Below are 18632 nucleotides of genomic sequence, written 5' to 3'. Positions count from 1 at the left end.
GGTTTATAGCAGTCAACAGGTACAGATCCATCCATTAACGGCTTGAGTACTAGCCTGTATACAGTATACCTCTTTATTATCAGTCCATTTTTCAGTTTTCAGTGCTGTGATAGCTTGACTGACAATAACTCAGTCATGCAACAATGTACCCAAATGTATTTTATGTTTTTGATGACTGATAGTCAGCAGCTCTCCTCTCTGGGCTCTGTGAATACCGATCCATTGATAATGTTCGGTGGCTTGGTTTCAGTGCAAAGATGGCAGGGACAGATGCAGCATCGGTCTGATGCTGCATCCACCTAGGTAAGTATAAATGTTTAATTAAAAAAAAAAACATACTTCTCTTTTAATAGAGTCTGCATGTTCGCTAGAACTTTTTGCCTGTTCGAGATGTTTTGGTGCAAACTGAACCGGGGGATGCTCGTTCCATCTAATGTGCATTAAAACTCATGTTAGCCTACATTGTGGTAAGGCATCACATTCATTTGGAATGGGTTGGCAATGTGGGCTTAAAATGGACCCACACATTTTTTTTTTCTGTGCATTGTGGTGTGTTGGTAATGTGCATTTGGGTGGCATTCTAAATGTGAATTCTAGCAACCAGTATTAATAAATGGCTGAAAGAACTAAATGAATGAAACTGCATTGCATGTTATGCATTATTATGTATTGTAGTCACATAGGGCCAGATTCACAGAAGAGATACGACGGCGTATCTCTGAAATGCCGTTGTATCTCTCAGAGTATCTATGCGACTGATTCATAGAATCAGTTACGCATAGATAGCCCTTAGATCCAACAGGTGTAATTGTCTTACACTGTCGGATCTTAGGATGCAATACCTCGGCCGCCGCTGGGTGGAGTTTGCGTCGTATTCCAGCGTCGGGTACGCAAATTAGCAGTTACGGCGATCCACAACGGTTTTCGCGGTCGTTACGTCGGTGCAAGTCTTAGTTTCCCGTCGCAAAGTTAAGCAATCTTTTTCATTGCTTAACTTTACACCAACCATGTTAAAGTATGGCCGGCGTTCCCGCGTCGATTTTGATTTTTTTTTTTCGGCGTAAGTACGTTACGCACGTCGCGATTCACAAACACGTCACGCCGCCGTAATTTCGCACAAAGCACGTCGGGAAAATTGCGAACGGAGCATGCGCAGAACGTCCGGCACGGGAGCGCGCCTAATTTAAATGGTACACGCCCCATTTGAATTGGGCGGGCTTGCGCCGGACGTGTTTACGATACACCGCCGCAAGTTTACAGGTAAGTGCTTTGTGAATCAGGCACTCACACTGAAAACTTGTGGCGGTGTAACGTAAACGGGTTACGTTGCGCCGCCGCAATTGTACCTGAATCTGGCCCATAGTAACTGTGCATTACTGCAATCCAGTCTAAGAGAACAACATTAGCTCACCTGTGACCTGTGCTTCTGTGAAGAAAACTAACAAATAAGCAACTGGAGGTTAGGAATATATAAGGCAAAATGTTGTTGTTCAGCCTTGCTAAAAAAAAAAAAAAATTGCAAATGATCATTTTTTTAAGTCATATTTATTTTATGTGAGCTGCTTCAAAAAAGATTATCAGTCTTTGTCTAATCAATCACCTTTGATTGCATGTTACTGCAAATTAATTGCATAGTAGAATTTCTTAAATGATAGTCTCTAATTTTCCCAGAATCAGTGTAGGGGGAATAATCGCTAAAGCACCGTGTACCAACCAGTATCATTTATGATACTTTTGGGCATTCATGCCCACTAAATTATATACCCCTATAAAATTACTCTCAAAAGACTCACTCAGATCTCTTTGCTTTAATTATCCAAAATCTCTTGCAATAAATAGATAAATTGCCAGATTTCAATATCTGTGATAGGAAATGCATGTGTAGCCCCAGCCAAAGAAATAGAGTAGAGCTGCAAACCACTGAGTTATACATTCTGAATTAAAAATTTCTCTAAGCACCAATATAGTCCTGGTTTCTGATCGAAGAACTTAGTATCAATTTAACTCAATGTTCTATTCTAAAGCAATATTGCTACTCCTGCTGTAGGGTTACTTATATAACTAGTCTGTTGATAATAATTGGCTGCCATGAGAAACCAAAAATTTGGTTTATGCTTTGTACTCACAAATTCCATTATGTCTGATGGTTTTTATCTTTTAATTATTGTAAATTATTTAGTCTTATTTTTATATATATGTGTGTATATATATATACAATGGCCCGGAATCACAGACATCTTACGCCAACGTATCTGTTGATACGCGGCGTAAGTTCAAGGATGCGCCGTTGTATCTATGCACTGTATTCAGGAAACAAGATACGCCTGAATTTTGCCAAGATACGATCGACGTAAGTCTCCTATGCCGTCGTATCTTGGGTGCATATTTACGCTGGCCGCTAGGGGCGCTTCCGTTGATTTACGCGTTGAATATGTAAATGACCTAGATACACTGTTTAACGAACGTACTTGCACTCATCGCAGTAAGCTACGCCGTTTACGTAAGGCGTACGTCCGGCGTAAGTTTACCCCTCATAAACCAGGGGTAAGTCATGTTAAGGTATGGACGTCGGAAACGTCAAAACAGCCGTCGTATTTTACGTCGTTTGCGTAAGTCGTACATGAATGGGGCTGGGCGTAAGTTACGTTCACGTCGTACACATTGAGCTGTCGTATCTTAGGGAGTATTTGCGACGTGATTCTGAGCATGCGCCGTTCGTTCGGCCATGCATTTACATGGGGTGACGCTTCATTATAATACTACACGCCCACTGCCTTGCTACTTTGAATTAGGCGGGCTTACGCCGGCCCAGTTACGTTACGCCGGCGTAATTATGGGAGCAAGTGCTTTGTGAATACTCAGCTTGCCTCTCAATTTTACATCGGCGTAGCGCATATGAGATGCGCTACGCCTATCTAAAGATGCGCCGATCTCTCTGAATCTGGCCCATAGTGTGTATATATATATATATATATATATATATATATATATATATACAATGTGTGTTATTTTTATTTTATGTTATATATACAATGGGGCAGATCCACAAAAGAATTACGTCGGCGTATCTATTAATACGCCGCGTAATTTTAAAGTTCCCCCGTCGTATCTTTGTTTTGTATCTACAAAACAAGATACGACGGCATCTGGGATCGATCCGACAAGCGTCCGACAAGCGTACGTCTTAGTACGCCGTCGGATCTTAGGTGCATTTTTTCCGCCGGCCGCTAGGTGGCGTTTCCGTCGAGTATGCAAATTAGCTAGTTACAGCGATCCACTAACGTAGGTCCGGCCAGCGCATTTTTTTACATTGTTTGCGTTCGGCTTTTTCCGGCATATAGTTACCCCTGCTATTATGAGGTGTACTCAATGTTAAGAATGGCCGTCGTTTCCGCGTCAAATTTTTTATTTTTTACGTTGTTTGCGTAAGTCGTTTGCGAATAGGGATTTGTGTAGAATGACGTCTTGGTTTAATTTCGAGCATGCGCACTGGGATACCCCCACGGACGAATTCCGCACCCTTACGCCGCCAAAGATACACTACGGCGCAAATTCTTTGAGGATTAAAAAAAAAAGTTACGGCAGCGTAGTGTATCTTAGATACGCCACGCCCGGCGGAGAGAAGCGCCGATCTACGTGGATCTGCCCCAATGTGTGTTATATACATATGTTATTTTTCTAAAATATGGCATGGCTGAAAAAAATATTCTTAGAAAGTAGTTATCTACAGGAAATAAAGCAGTCACAGCAAATATAAATATGTAATTAGGTAGCATGTCAAATGAACTTGCTGAGTGTTTTGTACATTACAGACAGCAGGTGGGAAATGTGCCTGGAAGGGACACAGATTAAAGAACATTTCATAATTGCATATCCCGGAAGCCGGGAAATAGAGATTTACCCTATCATGCATAGAAGGGACAATCTTCTTGTTTCCTGGTAGTTTATGCATGGGGACCAAGTGACAATGTGTGAATATTGTTTAATCTGAGGGAATAACCTGTCCTTGAAAACTCAGTAAACTCTTGCTTTAGCCCAGTAACCCCCATTTCTAAAGCCCTTGAGTGAGATGTCTTACAATTCCTCAAGGGACTCTACTGTAAGGCACAGCAATGGCTTTTGTCACTTTGAAGGCATAGATTAATTAGGTGGAGATATATGCCAGTCTCTGTGAGGGATAGCATCAGTTATTGGAGTAGTTCAACATTTTTATTTATGTCCTGAATTCTTTCCTACCAATCTGTTTCCCTCCATGAGATTTTATTGGCCAGGCCTATCATAACAGTTTAATTGAGTATGGATGGCAGTTCATCTTGCTCAGGCTTCTCATGAATACAATGGTTGAGCAGTGAGTCATTCTGCCTTGTTTTATGTTTTCCTGTTATAAAAATGATGGTTTTATCAAGGAATGACAGGGCATAGTGAACCCATAGGAGAAACATTTTTAAATGTATTTTAATAATGACATTTTGTTTCCTGAACCAATGTTATTGAATTTTGTAGGCAACGCATAGTAATTGTTACTAGAATTGGTAAATGGAATATTACACTTCAATTTATTAAGTGGTTAAGCTTAATTAGGACATGTGGAATACAGCATTAAGCGGGTTTTCCAGGCTAAGAGGAAACTGTAAGTCATCTCATGTTGCCCTCATAAGTAGCAGAGGAATCCTTGTCCAACTTATGTTTACAGTACAGAAAGAACACATCAATTATCAAGTGAAACGGCTGATGAGCTCTTCGGAGAACTGAAATGCTATTTCCAGAAATGTACTGGTGGGGGGACATCACCTTATTTTGTAAGTATGAACAAAACAGCATCTACAGTAATAGGTGTAGCGCTACCCGCAGAGGAGATGCTGAACTGTTCTCTAAACACCTGAATGACACACCTCATGTACCCAGCACTTACCTTTCTGAGTGTTGCAGCCTGCCCAGGATCAGGCAGTTTTTACAAAGTGTGTAATCCTGTGAAAAGTCATGCATGCACAAGTTTCGCCCATAAAAAAATAAAGCAACCATATTCAGCCAGTTCACACAGGGGCGACTCGTCAGGCGACTCAGCCGCTTGAAAAGTCGCGCTCCGCTCTGTTCAAAGGAACCGTTCTAATAGGAGCGACTCAAGTCAAGGTTCTTGTACGACTTTGGGGGCAACTCGGGGCGACTTGCATTGACTTCAATACGAAGTCATTTTGCAAGTCGCCTCTGAAGTCGTCTTGAGATCGCCTTACCGAGTCGCCCCCAAAGTCGTGCCGCCCCTGTGTGAACCGGGTCTCAGGTGAAACAGAATATAAATATTAAGTTTCAACAACTATTGTACTGATAAGTCAAACATTTACAGAGGAATAAGTAGCTGAATTTATATGCAAGTGCTATGATCCGACTCTACTTACACAAGTGCTTTCATTGGTTTCAATAATTATTGATAGAATTATTATTTTATTGCTTCAGATGGGTCTACATTTTGGTTCTAAACTATTATTTAATTTACAGAAAAGCCAATGTAAAGTCTGTTAGGCCTGTTATTTTTAAGATATATTCCTCTAGAGAAAATATTTCATCTTTCAAGCAGTTAAAAAAACACCATGAGGTATACAGTATTACAAAGGACTTAGCCTCAGGTTGAGGGAATATAGATCTCTGCACGTTCGGAAAGAGGAGATCAAGAGGTCAAGACCAGGCGTATGCTTCAGAGAAATAGAGTGAAGGAAAAGCACATTCAGGGCAAATGCAGGAAATAATCCTAAGGATCATAGCAATTCTTCACAGTGCCCTCAAATAGCCATCACAACTGTATGGAAGATTACTAAGGCTAATGTAATGTGGAGACCTGTCTTAAAATAAATGACATATATAAAACTTAATCAATATATTTTTAAGAATACCAGCAGATTTTACTAAATGAAACACAATTCAGAGCTCTCAAATACAGAGCTTATTTAGATCGAATTCACTCTATTTTTTTAGATAAGTGATACTGTGCTTTACTGTCTAGCATGTCTAGTAACTGCTGCTGTGTAATAAATGGGCATCCGTGTCCAGCCTAGCTGTCATGTTAGCGAAGGTAAGCCAGCTGTTTCATTTAATGTTACAAACATGGAAACCACATTTCACCTGACAGGAAAAAAAATCAAGTATTTATTTTGCTTGAAATTTCAAGCTGTGTTTCCCTAAAATTTACGTAATATAAAATATTTTTATCTGTTAAAGTAATTTGTAATGTATACCAGAATGTAAGTAAATGTAACTTTAAAGGCCAGCTTTACACAAAACAAATATTTGAGTGTTGCTTGGTTGCTGAAAGGATTAATTACCCTCTGGTAATTAATCTCGAAGATTCTGGCAGTGCTATCGCCCACCAACTGGAATGGCTATCACCAAGCTGAGTAACAGTGTTACGTTCCTTTGCTGGATGTATGCTAAAAAAAAGAGGAGCACAAAAGAGTGATACCTTTATTTCAGCCTTACAGAGGTGGTAGAGACTCATTTTTTTTTAATGTTTTAATTGGGGTCTTGAAGAGGTGTAAGAAGTCATCAAGTGTGAAACTCTATTTCATTGTGGGCCACATCTGCATTATGATTGTCCTCAAAAGGGCCGGATGTATCTGTATCTGTATCTGTAACAACGGATTACCTTTCAGTTGGTAAATTTGTATACCATCTGTTGCATTATTGTAACACTTTGAAAATAAAGAATGTTAAACAAATAACTTTGAGCATGGGGTAATTGGAGCGGTCAGGCAATTGTTGCTGACATGCCATTTACCAGCTTTTTTTGAAAGTAAAATAAGTGCAAGAACAGTGTGCACTTCAACTATCTTACTATACTTCACTCATGTTTACCCCACCCACCTGTCCCCATGGGTAAAATAAAATTAGGCAAACACTGGTTGGGCCTAGTATTCCCAATTAAACAGTTCTGCTTTTGTCCAATGATATCCTTTGCGGTATCTTAACAATAAATTATTTATTAGCTTTGTAAGCATACTTTGGCCTTACACAAGAAGTTGCATAAACAGATTAATATATGTATTTTTCCCTTTCCCTTTCCCCCAAAAAAGTGATTATGCCTCAAGAATTGGACAGTGTACCCAAAGTTACCTAGTGCAAACTCTTCGGAACTACTTTCTGCTTTGGCAATCAGAAAATATTAATAAGCTTCTCTCTGCTTGGATAGAACAAAATACGCTGGATAGAAGACCCTTTGCTTTGGCATGCACACCATTCTCTTGTCAGGATTCAGCTGGGAGACCAGATATATGTAGCTACACACAATCTAAGACCAAACAATGTATATTTATTGAGAGATTTATTTACAGTGAAGCAAGAGACAAGTCCACCCCCGTAAACAGTAAACATTAACAAACCCCAATGATAATATACCTAATAACCCGAGACCTAACAATTAACTATATACAAAATATAAACACAATGAGGGACAAGAGTAACAGGGAATATCAGGGATGCAAGTAAGAGGGGATCAATACAGGAACCAGGAGCAGGATTAAGCAGCAGGGCACATAATACACTATGGGCCGGATTCAGATACATTGGCGTATCCGTCCAACCTGCGTAACGTATCTCTGATACGTTACGCCGCTCTAACTTTGGGCGCAAGTTCTTTATTCACAAAGAACTTGCGCCCTTAGTTAGAGCGGCGTAGCGTATGTGTTGCAGCGTAAGGCAGCGTAATTCAAATGGGGATGTAGGGGGCGTGTTTTATTTAAATTTCCCTTGACCCCACGTTTTTTACGTTTTACTTGAACGTTGCATGCGCCGTCCGTAAAATCTCCCAGTGTGCATTACTCTAAATGGCGTCGCAAGGACGTCATTGCTTTCGTCGTGAGCGTAAATTACGTCCATCCGTATTCGCGAAAGACTTATGCAAACTACGTAAAAATTTCAAAACTCGGCGCGGGAACGACAGCCATACTTAACATTGGCTGCGCCTCATAGACCCAGGGGTAACTATACGCTGGAAAAAGCCAAACGCAAACGACGTAAAAAAAAGCGCCGGGCGGTCGTTCGTTTCTGAATCGGCGTAACTCCTCATTTGCATATTCGTCACGTTAAAAAAACAAAACGCCACCTAGCGGTCGGCCTGGAATTGCAGCCTAAGATCCGACGGTGTAAGACACTTACACCTGGCGGATCTTAGGAATATCTATGCGTAATTGATTCTCTGAATCAGTCGCATAGATACGACCGGCAGAACTCAGAGATACGGCGGCGTATCAGGAGATACACCCTCGTATCTCTTTCTGAATCTGGCCCTATATGACCAAAATTATTAGGAACGCCTGCCTTTACATGCACATGAAATTTAATGGCATCCCAGTCTTAGTCTGTAGGGTTTAATATTGAGTTGGCCCACCCTTTGCAGCTATAACAGCTTCGAATCTTCTGGGAAGGCTGTCCACAAGGTTTAGGAGCGTGTCTATAGGAATGTTTGACTATTCTTCCAGAAGCACATTTGTGAGGTCAGGCACTGATGTGGGTGAGAAGGCCTGGCTCGCAGTCTCCATTCTGATTCATTCCAAAGGTGTTTTCTTAAGTTAAGGTCAGGACTTGTTGCAGGCCAGTGAAGTTCCTCCACCCCCAAATTCGCTCATCCATATGGAACCGGAAGGATCTGTCATTGAAAGAGATACGCCTGAAAATAGGCTTCATCTGACCGACGTAACTTTCCTACGCCGTCGTATCGTGGGCGCATATTTACACTGGACGCATTTGTCGCTCCCATTGATTTTCTATGCACATATGCAAATGAGGGAGATACGCCGGTTCACAAATGAAGTTGCGCCCGGCGCATAATATACGCGGTTTGCGTAAGTCGTACGTCCAATGTAAAGTTATTCCCCATATAGGAGGCGCAACTCATGCAAAGGTATGGACCAGGGAACACAAGCCGTCGTATCTTTTGTCGTTTACATTGTACGTGAATATGACTAGGCGTAGGTTACGTTCACGTCGTAGGCAGTGATTCGACGTATCTTATGCAGTTGTTTCGACGTGATTCTGAGCATGCGCACTGGGATACGGCCACGGGACGGCGCATGCCCCGTTCATTTTAAGTACTTCTATGACGCTTGGCCCATCATTTACATGGGCTCACGCCCACTTCCACCTATGCTGGCTTACGCCGAGGAAACCCATCGTATCTTTAACAGCGAGTGGGAGCAAGTGCTTTGTGAATCCAGTGCTTGCCTCTGTGCACTGCGCTGGCGTAGCGTAAAAGAGATACGCTACGGCGGCATTAAATATGCGCCGATGTATGTGAATCCGGGCCGGCATGTTTGTTTGTTGGTTTAGACACACAAACCTGAACAAACAAGACTGCGCAATAACCTTTCCCATTGACATGTCGCAATCCTCCTCAGAGCTCTCCACAGCGGGTCAAAGGACCTAGAAACCATTTGATCTTTCCCTAGGCTTGACAGTATGACTTTTCTTCTAAAAACACCAATGTCATTTTTTTCCAGACAAAGCATGACATATCATTATAGCAAGCAACAGTTACTATCTCCCACGATTAACTATGACAGATTAATGTTCAGTTTTACAGTTCCTGGTATTATTATTCATTCCATGTTGACAAATCTATCAGATACAAAGCTGTTTTCAGTTGTTTACTGCCCTATTTCAATGGTAATAAGTTTAGTTCATGTCACTTATCTTTTATTATATTAATAACATTCTTCATAACATATATTTTCCCAACATTAGCTAGCTGATATTTTATTTATTTAGCATGTATAAAACATTTAAATGTTAAATAAAACTATGCAGCATGGGTGGATTAACAGACACACAGATAAAGACATACTGTAAGTTAACATTTTAATCAAAGATTAATATATATCTAAAAAAGCAAAAATAAAAATATGCTAACAGATAAATCCCACTTATGATTATTTAGGTTTGGGAAGCAAGGAGTTTTTTCAAAAATGACTGCAAATTTACTATATTTACTGCTGCAGTCCTTATCCAAATGCTTAAGCCTAACTGTGAGCTACAATACTTTGAAAAAGTCACGTGAACAGTGATGCAACACGTCAGTGAAAGAGTCGGGTGATGTCACTTCCTGTCGTGGCCGAGATCGGAAGTCTCCTATGTGATACATGCTGTTTTTTTTAACATCAACTGTAAATTACTATATTCCTATTAAATCTATTTTATCAAAATACTACACCACGGAGCCCTCCATCATATTGAGCGTCATTATCTTGAGAGTCTAAACGCCCTGGGAATAGATTTGTCAGAGTGGATTTATCAGTGAGGCATATTGATCTGATATACAAGCGGCACTATCTTGTGAGCTTAATTCTACCTGAATGCGCCTGAAAAACACCTCCCCTGCAGTCCCAGTGTGAGAGCCTGAGGGCTTTCACACTGAGGCGATGCGCTGGCAGGACGTTAAAAAATGTCATCTTTGGGGTGGTGAAGGATACACTGCTCCTGCCCATTGAAATCAATGGGCATCGCTGCCAAAGCGCCTGCAAAGCGCCTCGAAAGCGGTGCTACACGGGCGCATTTAACCCATTATTCGGCCACTAGTGGAGATTAAAAGTGCCCCACTAGGGGGTGAATAGCGCTGTTAAAATTACAGTAAAGTGCCGCTAAAACTAGAGGCATTTTACCATCACTGCCCGCCCACCCCAGTGTGAAAGCAGTCTAATGGGAAAGTTCATGTAAGTCCATATGCAGTGGAATTCAGCAACTCATGTGTGCTGAGGTCTGAAATCCCTGATGCTTTCTGGCACTAGGTGAGCTGCACATGCCAAGTGAATGACTGAAAGCTAAAAGGAGCTAAAAGTTTATTTCAGTAAATTGAGTTAGGCTTAAGGACTAGTTGTGGGCACTAGATCGAAGTTAAGATTTATGCATAGATGTAGAATTTGAGTTTAGAGAAAAGTATCGCTTGACAGGTACTTTAAAAATATTAAGCTGCTCTAGCTTGTATGTAAATGCTTACATTTATTCAAATATAACAATGTTTTCAAAAATATAATGATGTTTGAAATCTAGAATAACAAATTAATATTACAGTGCAACATATTACGTGACCAAAATATGACTTGTTTATTGTACCAATAATTGACAGTAGGTGACAGTGTTAAAGTGCCAACAATGTATTTATTATTAAAAACAAATTAATCTAAATCTTTGAATTGTTGCAATTTTTAAATATTCTAGCAAGTTAGCTATAGTAACAGTTGAGAATCATTTGGTTGGGTGGTTTTTATAAATCCCAGGAGGCAGAATCCATATGGAAAACTACAAAGCAGTGCTTTGCTTTTGGCAGATATTGATGGTTCACTTATGAAAACAAACACAAGATCATTAACATAATAACTATAAAAACTGGGAAGGCATAGAAGCAACATATTACACGTTTATCCTTTTTATAATTACATGTATTGACATTTCTATATTCCTTTAATGATTATTGAAATATGTATTGTGTGCAAATGTATTAGAAATTATTGCAATCTCCACATCATATTCAAGCATGTTTTTTTTTTGGAACCCAGGTACAGGTTGGATGGAAACTCTTAAGCACTGTACACACAGCCGAGAATCCCATCAGGAAAAAAACGTTGGTTTTCCTGACGGGATTCCTGGCAAGCTTGGCTTGCCAAGCCGTGCATATAGACGGCCATTCAAAAGAACTGCCGTTCTTTTGAATGGCAATAACGCGGTGACGTCATTGACTATGATGAGTCGGCACTCATCAAATTCGATGCCGTCGCCGCCATCTTGCTATACCCCACACTATCGTTGCATGCTACCGCGCATACGTCAAAGTTGTATCGAGCATGCGTGGGTTTACCATGGACAGGTAAGCATACAGACGACCGGTTTTCTCGGCAGGAAACACTCTGCCAGAAATCATGACGAGAAAATAGAGAGCAGGGTTCTGCTAGGGAGCATACACACGGCCGGGATTCCTGGCCAAAAGCTCTCCTGGCAGTTTTCCTGCCGGGAAAACCGGTCGTGTGTACGAGGCTTTAAGCAGATCTGTTTAGTTCTGACATACAAGGTCAAAAGAGAGATGAGTGAACCTAAATGACAATTTCTAGGTCTGACTTGGCTCAGACTGATTCGCGGATATATGCATTAAGGACATTTTTTCAGACAAATAATGAAAAAAACTATTTTAAAAAGAGTATGACACCTGCAAACCCAGCCTTATAAGTCATCTTCCACCAAATGCATGATCAATAACATATTTCATGAATGTATTCTACATGACTGAAAATATGTTGTATTACTGTATTATATATTGTATTGATTCATTAAAGTGTATGTATAGCTAAAAAGTTTTTCAATTTTAGATAAGGTAGGGAAAGGTAAAACCCCTGCTAGATTATTTTTTGCCGTCTGTAAAATGTTGGGGTGATTTCCCTTGACTTCCTGAAGACTCAGCAGTGAGAGGCGATTTTCCTTCACGTCTTGTTGTGGAGACATCTTCAGTGGCGGCTGGTGTTTTTTTGTTTGGGGACGGCAAGCAACCCCTCCCCCTGCTGCACCTCACCCGCCCACCCCCCACTGTTTGCCGGTCCACCGGCACTTACCTGATCGTCAAGCACATCGGAGATCATTGGGTATATGAGGCAGGGGGACAGGCTGCGGCAGGCCTCTTGCAGAGTCTTCCGCATCCTTCTGACATCACAGCGGTTTCGGCTGTGCATCTCCTCCCCTCCTCCTAGGCATCGCCTAACCTTTTAGCCAATCAGAAAACGGGTAACACACTTCCTGATTGGCTGAGAGGTGATTCAGTGTTAGAAATGCAAATATTAATTTACTTTTCCAACACATCTGGGTGGCCTCAGAGCGCAATATTCTGCGCTCTGAGTCCACCCTATTTTAAAGCCTAATAGAAAATGTATACTTCATTCAACAATTGTAAAAATGATAAAATCAAGTATTAACAGCGCTTAACAAGGAATCAATAATTCCAGAAATAATTATGTCTCTGCCTCTGCCTGGGAATCACAGACAATGCTGGCCAGTGAGAGCAAAAAGCACTTCCGTATATCCCGAGAGGGGCTGTCTGCCATGACCAGAGAGATCTTATCAGGTAAATTATGAATGGGCGTCTGGTGAGTAGATCACCAAAGGGAGTTATTGAAGTGGGGGCAGTGACGGAATTATGAATCCATTATTCATTGATTAACAGCCACTCAGATTTGTGTCATCTGTCTTCTTAGTTGCAAGTACTTTTTATGTGAGCCTCACTAACTGTGAGAACGAAGAGTGTAGCTGCCTCCACTCCAAACAGCTATAGTGGTGTTAGTACTTTGAGCTTTGGATTATTTTGTTTTTAAGCCTCACTTTTTCAGCAAAGGGGGTAAAAGACTTTTGTTAATTTAATTTTATTGCAGGATATGAATGCATATTATTTCTGGAATTATTAATTCCTTGTTAAGCACTGTTAATACTTGATTTTATAATTTTTACAATTGTTGAATGAAAGGGGTTGTAAAGGTTCGTCTTTTATTTTCTAAATTGGTTCCTTTAAGCTAGTGCATTGTTGGTTCACTTACCTTTTCCTTCCATTTCCCTTCTAAATGTTTTTTTTTTCTTTGTTTGAATTTCTCACTTCCTGTTTCTCCTTGGTAAGCTTTCCACCATCATCCGAGCAGTGGAAAGTCATTTAGAACAGTTTACTGAACACCTTACTGAGGAGGAACAGGAAGTGAGAAATTCAGACAATGAAAACTAAGGAAAAAAAACATTTAGATGGGAAATTGAAGGAAAAGGTAAGTGAACCAACAATGCACTAGCTTAAAGTAACCTATTTAGAAAATAAAAAACAAACCTTTACAACCCCTTGAAGTATATATTTTCTATTAAGTTTTGATCACTTTAGAAATAGCTGCTGTACTGCAAGACATCATTGTTTTGTGCCACTGAGCGCTGGGATCAGAGATACCCCTAGGGGTCCATCTGATATTTGTACATATTATCTATTTTAAAGCCTATTAGAGCCTATGGTTCTAATCAGGTGCTTAAAAAATTAAAAAAAACACAGCCGCTGTAATTAAGGCCCCCAGCATCCGAAAAGGTAACTATGGCCCGGATTCACATACATCGGTGCATATTTATGCCACCGTAGCGTATCTCCTTGCGCTACGCCGACGCTCCGCAGAGATGCAAGCATGGAATTCAGGAACAGAAAAACAAACAAGGCGCCTCTAAGTGCAGAAATATAAAACTTTTAATATCTCCTAAAGGGTTTAAAAACACTTACAAGATGGTGGATGAAGCAGGCATGTAGCAGGTAAGTGTGTCCAGAAGATGTTCCAGTGGCAGGGCAGTCCCAGTCTGATGATAAAGCTTCAAGCGAAGTCCACAAGATAACAGCCAATTTGTGCTGTGAGTGTTTAGGGAACACAATGGTGATGGATCCTGGGGATGATGTCAGAGGAAGCGAGACAAAAACCAGCATGGAACACAAACAGGAAGAGGGGAGGAAGTGTGTCATAGAGGCGGGACGCGTTTCGGAACAGCTCATTGGTTCCTTCTTCAGCACCCCTGTGCGCATGCTCACAACTACGCCGGCGCAACTTCCTGGGATACGCCAGCCCACCGGCTTACGCCGAACACATAAATACGCCTAGCCATACGCCCATCCGGCACAAAAGTACATCCGTTTGCTTGTTTTCCCCCTGAAGCAAAGTACTTTTGTTGAGCGATGGCAGCTGCTAAGGAGAGGAGGAAGAGAAATTTCTCTAAGGAGGAGAGGGCTATCCTGATATCGGCAATAGCCAAATTTGATGTGTACCTCCATGGTGCCCACAGTGCCAGGACCAGCAGGGCACGTAAGAGGGAGATCCTGGAGAAGATGACCCTGGATGTCAATGCCCTTGGGCATGAGACCAGGACCCCCGACTATATCACTAAGAAGATCAATGATATGAGACGTCGGGTTCGGGATAAGCTGGCCAGTATGAGGAGGCACGCCAGGGGCACGGGAGGAGGATCAGCTTCTGCTCTGCGGTTGACTGATGAGGAGGAGGTCATCGCCAGTTGTCTGGAGTGGGAGCAGGTGAAGGGCATGGAGGGCTTTGACTCCAGTGAGCAGGACTTGAGGACAGGTAAGTGTGTTTTATCCTCCATTCGGTGTGTAGCATGTGAGAGGGTGGAAGGGAACATGTGACAAGTGTGTGGGTCCACCAACATGTGAATGTTTTGTGTCATAAACAGATGTGCTGGAGGGAGCTGGGCCATCTGCTGCCGATGTCCAACCCATGCCATCCCTGGAAAATCCTGTGCCTCATCCTGACCCCCTGGGAAGCCTGGTAATATTGGTGGAGGGGAATGCCCACACCTCTCCTCTAGAGGTTGTTGTGGAGGAGCCGGTGGATATCTACCAAGAGGAATGCCTCTATTATGAGGAGGCTTCCACCTTCCCCGGACCCTCAGACACCTCCCCGCCCATCAGGTCTACCCCCTCCCGGGCTACCCCCTCCAGGTCTTCCCCCTCCAGGTCTACCCCGTCCGAACGGGCACAAGCCTCTCCATCCCCCAGAAAGGCTCTATGGAAGGGGTGTACCCGGAGCCCTCCAAGAAGGGCTGCAGAGGGAGCAGGCCCGGCAGACACGCCACCTGGGTGCTCTAGCCGGTGACCTGCACCGTGCCACAGTCATGCACGACACCCATGTCACTCACCAACCAGCCAGCTGTCCCTGTACACGTTCTGTTCGAATTCCGTTGGGATGTTGCTTTGACGGTATATGTAGCTGTCGTGGCTGCCCCGGGGTGTTTGGCATGGACGTGCCATATGAGGCATTGGGCATCGGCTATCACCTGTACGTTGATGGAATGCCACTGCTTACAATTACTGTATATGTGCTCTGTGGCACAGGGGGGCCGTAGTGCCACATGTGTGCAATCAATGGCCCCCACGGTGCGTGGGAATCCGGCAATTCTGTAAAAAAACTGCATTGCCTTCTGCCGCAGATGCTCACGGGTGGGTTTGATGATGTGGTGGGACATGCGTGTGAGGATTGCGGGGACAACCTAGTGCACGCATCTGCTTATGGTGGATTGTGACATCCCAGACACGACTCCACTTGTACGTTGGAATGATCAGAGGCTTCATACCACGATCCAAGTTGTGGTGTGTCAGACTGACACACAGCACCTTCAATCGCCGCGCTGCGCGCCCCCGCGGGCACGTGTCGACTCTGTTATTCTGATCACGTCATATGATGTTCGATCAGGATAACACAACCACTTTGCCGCTGTCATTCTGTTATATGGCGGGTGGCAAGTGGTTAAAAGGAGAGATCAGACTCAAGGATAACACCTAGCACCCTGGTATGAGGGGAGGGAATGCTGGATGTGTTATTGATCTTGATGGAAAAGTTGGGGGAGGGGGCGGGGGAAACAGGGAATATAATGAGTTTAATTTTAGAAAGATTTAGCATTAGCAAATGGCGTGACATCCATGTTATATCAGTTAGTAAGTTACTGATGAGAGAGGAAACAGATACAAATAGTGACGGTATTGGAAGTTAGAAACTGACCAAAGGAGGAGGATTAGATAGAAAACAGAAAGGGTGCAAGGACAGAAACTTGGTTGACCTCTCCAGAAGAGAAAGAGGAATGTAGGAGCTGGAGTTGTAGACAATGCTAAAGGAAATCTTGGTAGGAGTAGGAGGAGAACCAGAGTCTTGGAGGCCAAGGAAATTAAGATTTTTGAGGTTGGTCAACGGTAATAAACCAGGAAAAATTTACAACTATGGAGTAATGGTCATAATTTTATCAGGTAATGGGTTGTTCATTTTAGTAGGGTGGTTTCTGTCAAATGTTGTGGATTAAAGCCACTGTGAGGTAGTGGCTCAAATAGTTGTAGGACAAGCTTTCCAGAAGTTTAAAGATGAATGGGAGCATGCAGATGGGTCCTAAGTTGTTCAGACTGGTGGGGTCCAGTTAGGGCTTGTTACGTATGGGGTGATCACTGCATGTTTTAGAAAGGGGAAGATTGAAATCTGCATGTAAACGTAGTAGCCTATATTTCCACTGATTATTTTGATATGCAGTTTCCAGTGAAAACACATGCTGCTTATGGGTCATTCTTTATATTCAGTTTGAATTGCCCTAATATGAAACAGGTTTGCTTCAACTGCCCGAGTGTGTGACTTATGTATTTCTCTCATATATATATATATATATATATATATATATATATATATATATATATATATATATATATATATATATACTGTATATATATATTGTGATAGAACGAGGCTCTGTCACTATGAAGAGGGATGGAATAATAAAGACACAGAGCTTGCATGTCAGATGACTGCAAGGCTACAAGCAGTTATATTCAGAGGAGATATCTGCTCTGGCAGCCTTCTCCAGGTTTTGCTAGTTCCGGATGGGGCTCTGTAGTTTGGAGATCCCTCAGAGATTTGGGTGGGACAGGATCTCCAACCCTGTGTCTGGGTCTTGTGGATAGGCTGCAGCCCATATAACGAGGGACTGGTGAGAGCCGTGTGGGGAGGAAGGTGGAGTGTGTGCAGCTTGTTACTGCTGCTGCTGTATGAAGACAGACCTGTGTCAGGAAAGCTGTTTGCCCTGTGGGAGACTGCAGCCTGTGTTAGGGGGATTCTTTTCCCAGGGACTAAGCTGGCCAGCCTTGACAGTCAGGAAGACTACCGAAGCAAGTGAGTCCAGGGGGCTGGAAAGAATCGCTAGATCTGTTGAGAGCAGTAGAGGAACTGCTGACAAGAGAGAGAGCCAGGTGACTCGGTATGTTTTTCATTGAAGTTTGATCCCCTGAAAATTGGTAAATCTCGTGCCAAACTGGGTGTATAAATAAAATTCAAAATTAATTAATAATAAGCTGCTCCCAAAAAAACCTGCGATGTATAATATGTGAAACGAGGGCAGGGGGCGCTAGATACACAAAATTGTAAATGCTAAACAAATTAAATAAATGTGCAAGACAAGTTAATATACAAAACATTTGTGATAGATAATGATGAAGTCCTGTGAAGTAAAATTCTACACACTGAAAAACTCCATAATACAAGTGCAGTATACAATAGTCCAGTGATTCCCACTAATGGGAAATGGTTATAAACAGCCCCTTAAATAATAAAGTGCTGTTTGCTTCAAATCCACTGAATAAAGTGTCCACCTTCACCAGCTATAGGATGATCACCCAACTGTGCTCAGAATAAGGATGGCACCTTACCAACAATTGTTGACCCTTTTGGTTAGAAAGAGGTCAATTACAGCTCAATATCACAAAGTAGCTCCATGCAATGCTCATGTTCTTTTAGCAGCAACCAAGCTTCGGTAACAAACCGTGGCATGCAGCAATAAAAAGAGAGGAAGGACTGCAATAGTATAATTCCGTATTTAATAAAAACACATTAAAAACAAAACACCAAATGGCTCCTTACTATTGACGGTGCCTGCGACCCGGCACTGAGGCTGTAGAGCGTTACAATAGTGGAGAGAAGTCCCCTGTGGCCGGAGAGACTGGCGTGAGTTCCACCACCAGAAACCAGCTGGACCGGAAGTACGTAACTGTGCGTGACCAGGTACCGCCTCTAAAGAGTTTTTCAGTGTGTAGAATTTTACTTCACGGGACTTCATCATTA

The sequence above is a fragment of the Rana temporaria genome, chromosome 3, assembly GCF_905171775.1.
Source record: "Rana temporaria chromosome 3, aRanTem1.1, whole genome shotgun sequence".
NCBI lineage: Eukaryota > Metazoa > Chordata > Amphibia > Anura > Ranidae > Rana > Rana temporaria.
This window is presented reverse-complemented; position numbering follows the sequence as displayed.